Here is a 7,500-nt window from a genome sequence, read left to right as displayed (position 1 = left end):
TAATCTTATGCCTATTGGAGAAATGGTAGACTTAATTTACAGGGTTGAATGCTTAAGTTCAGCAAAGGGGATCACACTGGAAACGTTGAAAATGTACAGGCGTATGTAAATCTAAATTCACAGCTTCTAAATTACAATCTACATGTTTTGTAAAATATATTTAACATGTTTTTGTTTCGTAAATAAAATTTACATGATATTTACATCTTTTGTTAGTTCTGTAAATTCATTGGAAATTGGAACTACAGGATCCTTTGGAAGAGTTACATTTGAACAAAACATGTAAATAACATGAAAATATTTTAAAGAAATTTACAGTACTCTGTTTGTAAATTTCATGTAAATAGCTGGGACGAATCATGCCATAACGAGCCGCACGCGCTCTTAGCAACCAAAAAACGGCTGGGGCATCCAGCTGAGAAGCCGGAGTCAACTCTGGTTTCTCAGCTGGATGCCCAGTTCCTTGCAACATTTCATTCCCATTGTATCTATCATCGCAAATCGTTTGAGACGTGAGATTTCACGGAATCATGTCATCATCTGAGGGCGTTAAGTTAATAATTAAAGGAACGGTATAAAATAGTAAGATGTACCTTGTCGCCAGCCCTTAAAATAGCGATGCGAAAAAGCACTCTCCGCGTTCCAGTAACACAATTACAAAGGATTCTGACGATATATTTTATATATGTCGGGAAAATCCAAGAGAATCAACGGTTCCACCGTTTTCTGACAATTCAGAATATTTTTTAAGTGAAGAAAGACTCTCAGGCAATGCGTCCTTTCCACGGATTTTTCTCGATTAAAGGAAAATACGTTCAATTCGATGTGGATTCTAAAACTTTAGAATAGGTCGAGAATTAACCCCCTACAACGTGATGAAAGCGTATTATTAGCTGTGGTAGTATTTTAATTCAGTAAAACTCTCCCTGCTTGCAAGCGGGATTCCTGAATAAAATTTTCAACTTTGAATATTGTTACTTTGGCTATATATTGGAGATTTGCAAACAATTTTCATTTTGCTTGGAACGACTATGGCAAAATGTAATTGCAACTAAAAGGTTTCCTTCTAGTGTACCCAATATGAGGTGCAATGACATGTTAAGTATGATATCGGTTAATATTGCTGCTAAATTCACTTTAGAATTATTTTTGAGCAACTGAAATACATTTCTAAACTTTCAGAGACGTCTTACATTGCTTTTTTTCGTCAGTCTTAATATACTTGCCTCTATGGATCTCTTGAATGGCAATTTTAACAACTTAATTTTGAAAACACACCAGAAATCTTCGTATTTTCTGTTGGACGCGAACCCACGCGAAAACAGTATGTAACCATTTAGTCGGAAGAGAAAACCGTTTGGAAATTTATTGCTATTTTTTTTGCTCCATTTTTAAAATATTTCAACACACGAATTCAAACCAAGATGTATATCCATTAGCCGGCCAAGCTCCAAGAACGAATTTCCACTCATGATCAAACATTGAAATTTCCTACGGTATTCCCCTGGTAGCACCGTTGACTCACAGGAGAATCTCGCTTGGTGGCATAGAAACGCACTATGTAGTCAAAACATTCGTCGGTTTTACTGGCCTGAAAAAGAATATTTTTTATCGAGGGAGATCTGATTTTAATATACCCGATGGTAGCCCTATTGAAGTCACATGGCAAGGCGTCGACCAATCAGACATTTGTCGCCAGTGAAAGCGTGTGTCACCGTGCTTTTTGCTTTTACGTTGGGCAAGGCCCCAAGAAGTCAAAGGACAGAAGCTTCGAGAAACCGCCTCAGTAATTGAAGTCAGAAGTTGACCAGTGAAGAACCAAACAATGGAAATCACTGGTTCTTAATAGCTGGAAGAATTGGAGATAGTCAGCCAGCAAATCGAAAGTCATAAATATCCTACATTGAGTTAAATGCGTTAAGGACAACATCATAAAGTGATCGTGTTTCCAAAGCTGTTCCTGAGCAGGAACTGACATATCGCTGGCTAAACCGAAGAGGAAATATGTGCACTAAGGTGAAATGTTCGAGCAATCATCCAAGGTCCATTCATGTCACACCATTTCACCTTTGTAGAAAGGGGGGGAAAAGCTAAACTGCAGGATATACGCAGACACTTATTTGTATGCGAATGGCGTTTATTGTTACATGCGTCGTAATTCAAGCGATGCCGCTACAACTTAAACAAAAAGAAATTGGGATGTGCATTTTAGAGAGCGACTGATCCAAAACAGTGAAAAAATGCCAGACGTTAAGTAGTACTACGCTTAAAGATTACGTGTTGTAATCAAAGGTGTCATGAAAAATGGTTTGAGCATTTACCTGGTGTTAGAGGAGGAGACGTCGTTATTTCTTTGATCTTTGAAATAAGATAACCTACCGGTCAGTATAAAATGCAGACTACAAACCCGATTACAGACTGCAGGTTCCAGATTGCAGATCGGGTTTAAAATGCAAACTAGGTACAAAATGCAAACTGCCGACTGGGTCCAAAACTGACTAATGTTTTGACTGCATAGTGCGTTTCTATGCCAGCGAGATTCTCTTTTGAGTTAACGGTGCTACCAGGGAAATATCTTAGGAAATTTCAAGGTCAACGCGAGTCTCGGTTGCTGAGACAGTGTTTGAGTGGAAATTCGTTCGTGGAGCTTGGCCGGCTAATGGATTAACATCTTGGTTTGAATTCATGTGTTGAAAATATCAGTTAAAAATGGAGCAAAAAACACACCAATAAATCTCCAAACGTTTTTCTCTTCCAACAAAGGCCCCGTCCACACGTATCCGGATATTTTTGAATCCGTAACTTTTTGTTCCCAGATTCAAAAATATTTCCATCCACACGTAGCGTATTCAAATCGAATTTGCCCGTGCACAAGAATCCGAAACGTTTCCGGATTCTCATGGTCATAAAGCTCTCGATAGATGTAGGTCTACATGACGTCTATTGGGCGATAGATGTATTTTTGGCTTCTTCACGAAGCGATTTAAGCGGTTCGAGAGCTTCTTCAAGGCCAGTTTTGAGCTTCATGTTTTCTTTTTGTAACCTCTCGAGCTCAAAAAGTTTTGACGATTCCAGGCTAGGAGTGGAACCTGAAAACTCAAGATGATCGTCTGTTCGCTGGGCGGAACTGTCGGTAAAGTCAAAGGACAGAAGCTTCGAGAAACCGCCTCAGTAATTGAAGTCAGAAGTTGACCAGTGAAGAACCAAACAATGGAAATCACTGGTTCTTAATAGCTGGAAGAATTGGAGATAGTCAGCCAGCAAATCGAAAGTCATACATATCTTACATTGAGCTAAATGCGTTAAGGACAACATCATAAAATGATCGTGTTTCCGAAGCTGTTCCTGAGCAGGAACTGACATATCGCTGGCTAAACCGAAGAGGAAATATGCGCACTAAGGTGAAATGTTCGAAGCAATCATTCAAGGTCCATTCATGTCACACCATTTCACCTTTGTAGAAAGGGAGAAAAAGCTAAACTGCAGGATATACCCAGCCACTTACTTGTATGCGAATGGCGTTTATTGTTACATGCTTCGTAATTCAAGCGATGCCGCTACAACTTAAACAAAAAGAAATTGGGATGTGCATTTTAGAGAGCGACTGATCCAAAACAATGAAAAAATGCCAGACGTTAAGTAGTACTACGTTTAAAGATTACGTGTTGTAATCAAAGGTGTCATGAAAAATGGTTTGAGCATTTACCTGGTGTTAGAGGAGGAGACGTCGTTATTTCTTTGATCTTTGAAATAAGATAACCTACCGGTCAGTATAAAATGCAGACTACAAACCCGACTACAGACTGCAGGTTCCAGATTGCAGATTGGGTTTAAAATGCAAACTAGGTACAAAATGCAAACTGCCGACTGGGTCCAAAACTGACTAATGTTTTGACTGCATAGTGCGTTTCTATGCCAGCGAGATTCTCTTTTGAGTTAACGGTGCTACCAGGGAAATATCTTAGGAAATTTCAAGGTCAACGCGAGTCTCGGTTGCTGAGACAGTGTTTGAGTGGAAATTCGTTCGTGGAGCTTGGCCGGCTAATGGATTAACATCTTGGTTTGAATTCATGTGTTGAAAATATCAGTTAAAAATGGAGCAAAAAACACACCAATAAATCTCCAAACGGTTTTCTCTTCCAACAAAGGCCCCGTCCACACGTATCCGGATATTTTTGAATCCGTAACTTTTTGTTCCCAGATTCAAATTTATTTCCATCCACACGTAGCGTATTCAAATCGAATTTGCCCGTGCACAAGAATCCGAAACGTTTCCGGATTCTCATGGTCATAATGCTCTCGATAGATGTAGATCTGCATGACGTCTATTCGGCGATAGATGTAGATTTCGCAAGAATGTGAAAAGACGGACCGGCGCCACCCTCCTAGCGAATTTGGACCCCGGGTGACTAAATCCAGTAACGGATTTGGTCCCCTATCGCGGATTTGGACCCTTCCATATTACACTTGCATGATAACCCCTCGTATCAATGTCTTCCGGAGGATTGTGTATCATCCTAGAAGAGAGTTAATTTGAAGGCGGTGTAAAGTTAGTCCTTCCAAATGCCTGGTTTGGCCGGTCAGTTATGTCAAATGGAAAGCGCCCTAAGTGTAACAGAATCAAATATAGTGATAAATATTCGCAAAGTTTGTTGGAGGAATGTACTGACTGAATGCATAAATAGCGGCCAAAAATGTTTTCTTTTGTTTATGTGCTAATGAGACTCACTAGGCTGACTCTCAAGCAACCTTTCTTTTGTATTTTGTCCATGCAAACGAGGCTAGTGAGGCTAATTAGCACATAAACAAAAGTATATGTTTTTGGCCGCCATTTATGCATTCGGTCTATAACTGGCACAAAAAGTGTTAATAAATACTGAATGGATCTGCTCTACTTGCCTAACCTGATGACATCAACAATATGACCTGGCAACAAAAATCAGACCTTATTAAAAATTTCCCTGTCATCTGTACTAGGAACTTTGAACACATGGTACAGCTCTTTATAGAGGATGTGTCAAAGAGTAATCTTATGCCTGTTGGAGAAATGGTAGACTTATTTTACAGGGTTGAATTCCAGGAAAGGGTATCATGATCACCTCACATTCTCTGCATTATTTTGGGTATCGAGTTGCATATGAGAGCACCCCGTGATGTTACACAATTATCCAGCTGTTATATCACACTGACTAGTACATAAAGAAAACTTCAGCCTTCCAATTTTAAACAATCATATCCACGAGAAACGACAGTGGCACTTTGATTTAAATTTGGTCTGGGAGGACGGAGGAAATTCTTTGCGGAAACTTAACTCTTTACAGATTTGCCTTGAGGAAACGTATGCTGTGTTGAGGATTCTATTGCTTAAGCTACAAACACCTCCTTGTAGAGATTAGCAACAACGGTGGAAACCGGGCTCCCCATGGCAGCACCTTCTCTCTATTCGCAGATCAATACATTATACTACAAATACGTAGATCTTAATACGAAATCTAAGAGGTCCGTAACGTGGGCAGGTGTCAGTGTCGTGCGATCAGCAAGGCATTGGTCGCTCATCCTTTCATCCTTTTAGAGAAGAAACTAACCTGTATTGCTGATATCAATTGACTCTGAGTATGTTCCCCAGTCTCTAACAAACTTCCTGGAATTCTTCAGTTGGGTGTAAAACTAGAGATATGGAATTCACCAATAATAGATACTATTATGCCTCCAATTCCCAATTACATTACCCGAACTCGTGATAGCCTTTTTAACATAATAGCTGAGCAAAACTTGAGCCAGGGACAAAAGAACAGTCATTAATGAGGCAAAAGAACCTAAGAGGCCTGCGTCAGCTACAAACCTACACATGTATAATGTCATATTTGGTTCTTTTTCCCATTTGTCTCAAAACTATCTCGATGTTTATCAAAGCCATCGAAGTTTATGCCATTCATGTTTAATGTACAGGATCCGGACAACCCCTTCAAGTTATTAAACCATGTGCTGCATTCGAAGGAAAGAAATTAAAATCCTCGGCGAAAAATTTTGAAAGCTAAAACTTCGAGCGTTAGTCCTTCATCAGAACCCACTTGCCTATTTCTCGATGTGCACGTTTTCACAATCTCTTTTTGTTGAATTAACTTCATATCCCAAAAGCGCTCAGGCACACGAGAGTGCGAGGACTTCTACCTGGCTGAACCAGAAAAGATATACAACAATGCAATAATCTACGGCTAAACATGATTATTATCTTTGTTGTATATCCCAGGAGCACTCAGGCACATTTCAGTGCCAGGACTCCTACCTGGCTGAACCAGAAAGGATATACAACAATGCTTAAATCTATGACTAAAGATTATTATTATCTTTGTTGTATATCCCAGGAGCACTCAGGCACATTTCAGTGCCAGGACTCCTACCTGGCTGAACCAGAAAGGATATACAACAATGCTTAAATCTATGAATCAAGATTATTAGTGTCTATAACAAAAATAATTATTGTATATAACAAGCAAATTCATTGATTTAAAAAAAGATGGTTTAAATCTGTGTGTTGTTATACCTTACGCTCCAACTGATAACTCTAACCTTCAAAGGAACAAATGTTACCTGGATCATTTCTTCACAGAATGTGATCTGATTTAAAAGGTAGGTCTCAACAACATCTCTATTCTTGAAGAAATTTATCATGTTCTGGTCTGGCAGGTATCTGACCATAATTTCTTCTATATTGTCTAAAAACCTGCGCTGACAGTTGACCCTGAGAGCCAAAAGTAATGAGCTGTGGAAAATCTCAAACTTTTATAGTCTATATATTTGGATGTGAAAGCTTAGGAAATGGTAAGGTGTATATGGGACACTCGACTGATCTCTGATGGGATAATTTTAACCACTAATATTTATCCAATTTTTTAGGAAAAAAAAAACCAGATGAACAAGAACTTAACAACATACATTGTGTGTACCCCTGTTCGCCCAAGCTTAGTCAGGTTTAGCATAGTTTGCCATCCTTGATCTGGAATCCTGGACTGTAGTTTGAAGTAAAGCAAAGTCCAATCGGAGACAGGGAGGGACTGAAAAAATTCAGGGGCACTATCCCCAAGCATGGTCTCGAAAGCTTGCTTTGGCCCATTTTTTGTGGTTACTTGGTTCGCAATGTCGTTCAGCATTTTAGCCACTTCGGGTTTACTAACATGATCTGCTACAGCTTATGCCAGCGGCAGCTGGTAATTCTCCCGAACATCGCTGATAAAAGTCCACATGTCGTCTGGTTCCTCAGAAATTTTCTCTGGTTCCTCTTAAATTTTCTCTGAAATACCGCGCGCGCGCGCGGTATTTTTGGCTTCTTCACGAAGCGATTTAAGCTGTTCGAGAGCTTCTTCAAGGCCATTTTTGAGCTTCATGTTTTCTTTTTGTAACCTCTCGAGCTCAAAAAGTTTTGACGATTCCAGGCTAGGAGTGGAACCTGAAAACTCAAGATGATCGTCTGTTCGCTGGGCGGAACTGTCGGTGAATTTA

At 39.6% G+C, this 7,500-nt stretch overlaps 1 long non-coding RNA gene across 1 annotated transcript in view; it reads right to left on the bottom strand.

The window, feature by feature from the left end:
- The window catches only part of LOC138003222 (uncharacterized), a 5,452-nt gene extending 1,294 nt beyond the window's left edge, over positions 1 to 4,158 (bottom strand). The window contains exons 1-2 of the long non-coding RNA XR_011123455.1: positions 3,707 to 4,158; positions 2,322 to 2,358 (exon numbers count right to left, since the gene is read on the bottom strand). This is a non-coding gene — a long non-coding RNA (uncharacterized lncRNA). The remainder of the gene's footprint in view (positions 1 to 2,321; positions 2,359 to 3,706) is intronic.
- Positions 4,159 to 7,500: the final 3,342 nt, after the last annotated feature.

Source organism: Montipora foliosa, chromosome 1 (genome assembly GCF_036669935.1).
Source record: "Montipora foliosa isolate CH-2021 chromosome 1, ASM3666993v2, whole genome shotgun sequence".
NCBI lineage: Eukaryota > Metazoa > Cnidaria > Anthozoa > Scleractinia > Acroporidae > Montipora > Montipora foliosa.
Note: the sequence above shows the minus strand (reverse complement) of the source record. Positions and strands in the feature narration are given on the sequence as shown.